At 39.0% G+C, this 2500-nt stretch overlaps 1 long non-coding RNA gene across 2 annotated transcripts; it reads right to left on the minus strand.

The window, feature by feature from the left end:
- Positions 1-731: 731 nt before the first annotated feature.
- On the minus strand, positions 732-2223 carry LOC138014352 (uncharacterized). Of its 2 annotated transcripts, none has more exons than XR_011125301.1 (3): positions 2038-2223; positions 1524-1666; positions 732-937 (listed from the first exon to the last, which is right to left on the minus strand). It is a non-coding gene; the product is annotated as an uncharacterized lncRNA (long non-coding RNA). The 2 variants fall into 2 exon arrangements; XR_011125302.1 differs by having other exon boundaries at positions 1506-1666.
- Positions 2224-2500: the final 277 nt, after the last annotated feature.

Consider the following 2500-nt stretch of genomic DNA (forward strand, 5'->3'; position numbering starts at 1 on the left):
CGAGTTCCAGCGTTTGCTCTCCCAACCATGATATATCAGTGAGAGGACAGACCTACTGTAGCTCCATGCCATCATGCCCTTTGCAAGTTGTTGCTTTTACGTTCCACAGGGTTCAAAGGAGAAATAGGTAACTTCAGTTGCCATTTCGTTGGTATATATTGATACATTTCCTTAAGGAAGTTTCGCAGTCTTGCAAAAAATGTACCAACATTCTGTTTAGAAGCGAGACTATGCTTTGCTGAAGGGCCACAGCCCTTGCGTTAAACATGCGCGGCTGCGAGCAGAAACCGTAAAATTGAGTGGCAGTCGAGAAGTCCACGACCCTTGACAAACTGTGCTTTCCTCGCTGTGACGCATTGCTCTTCTTTTTTTCGATCGTCATTTTTTAAATCTGAGGTGATAGGGATTTTGCTGCATGAGATATCTATTCGGGAAACTGTCTGACATCCGTAGCGCTACATTCTTAAGTATTGGTAACGAGCCACCACTGATCGCCGTCCACGACAGAAAACAAGTGGAGTTTTATCAATGATGGCCTTTGCCATCGCTAAGGTCTTGGGCGAGTTGTCTAAATAAATAAGGGGAAGTTAATCATGACCCATATGCTGCGAGAATAACTCTCAGTTGTGTATGGCCGACCGAAAATAAGAAGCCTAAGGTTGACGTAATTTTAATGGTCACAGAATATATTAATGATGCAAAGAGAGACAAACTAGAAAATGCTGTGAAAGAATGACAAAGGTTTATTTATTCCCATAGCCTTAAATAACTCTGACAGTTAAATAACTCGGTCATTATACAAATTATTGTCTTCAAAATAACTGCCGACTTAGCATAAATAACACTGAAATTAAGTGAAGTGTCTTTCCATCTTTAAATTTTTATCATAGAACTTAAGCCATCTTGAATCGATCATTCGCTGATTTGTGTTGCACCCCTGCGAAGAGAAAGTGAATTATTTCAGTCAGTTTTAACGTCATCGTCAGTTTTTTTTTCAACTTTCATGAGAGAAGTGATATTATTTTTTCAAAGAGCAAAGGCATTTGGCACTTCTCAGATAATTCGCCTATATAGGGTTTTGATATCGCTAATGTCATCCATCTTGTGTCATAATAATACGCATTTGCTCGCCTCTACTGTTTTCTTCATCTCATATTTACCTCTTTCGTTGTGTAAAGCTTTCTGTGTTAACGTTTCTCTCTTTCTGCATTTTCGTCTCTTTTCTTCAAAACGAGACGTTTCCATGTGGAAATTAAGCACTCTTTGTTTTCCTGCGTTCTCTCAAGAGCATCAAATTTCTTGACAACGTTTACTTGTCTATTCATCCAAAATGTATCATATGTAGAAAATTTGTTCCTTAACTTTCTAATAGAATGGTAAAGGATTGACCTCACTAAAACACGATTTCGAAAAGTGTAGAAGCACAGATTAAATCCTTTCATCCTTAATTGCACATGCGCAAGATAGTGCCGGTTAAAGACAGTGCAAAGACGTTTTAGACTTACATCAAATGCTGCACTTACTTTGTCTCTTATTTTTCCTCTAGTTTTCTTTTGGACAACCAGCCGGCTTCGGATCTTTCCGCTCGCACCACCACCAGCGCTTAAATCTTCGAAGAGCTCGTTTGAGCCGAAGACGATTTGGCTGCAAAATAGCGTCCGAAAAACTGCAAGAGAAATAAACAAAGTTAGAAATTCAAGTTTTCAAGCACACTCTGTGCATGTCAGTTAAACGGCACGTCGTTTTAAATTTCACTCAAGCTGAAAAAGACATCTAGAGCTCTTACACTCCACGGAATATTCCTTTTCTTGTATATTGCATGTTTGACCCGCAATTCATTTACCTTTACTTTCAAAACTAAAGAACAAAACAGATATGAAAAAACTGTCGGTGTTCTCTTTGAAAAGCCCAAGCTTCTCGTTTAAAGTTTGCAAGGTGAGGCTCACCAATTTTATAAAACCAAAAATGGCTAATTTCAAAGAAAGAAGAGTACAGACTATAATTTATTTATTATATATATATATTTTTTGCCAGTACCTTGGTTTTGTCCTGTCGATATCATTTTTGAAGTCTGCTAGCCATTCATAGTCTGTTTCTGCAAGATTAGCATTCCATAACGCCGCAAACACGACGATCAATGTAACGAAAAGGACTCCCCTCGGATTCATTCCTCGGTGGGTCATCAGTTTGCTGCGACTTGTGTTGTTGCCGAGTGTTTGCAGAGTCAGCTGAGTGAGTTAGAGTGAGTGTGTCAGCGCGTTACCTCCTTTTATACCTGAATTGAAGGCCAATAACGGTATCTTTTTCGGAAATAGTCATGATGTGCGTAGTCTGCAAGCTACGCAAACCGAGCTGACGGAAAGCCAAATGGGAAGCAATATTAAAGAGAATAACGTTTTTAAGGCAACCAATAATTTTCCGTTTTCTGGGTGCACACATACTAAAGAAAAATAAATTACAGAAACAAAGTTGATTGGCGATCTCATATGTTTTTCACCCG

The sequence above is a fragment of the Montipora capricornis genome, chromosome 8 (genome assembly GCF_036669925.1).
Source record: "Montipora capricornis isolate CH-2021 chromosome 8, ASM3666992v2, whole genome shotgun sequence".
Lineage (NCBI taxonomy): Eukaryota > Metazoa > Cnidaria > Anthozoa > Scleractinia > Acroporidae > Montipora > Montipora capricornis.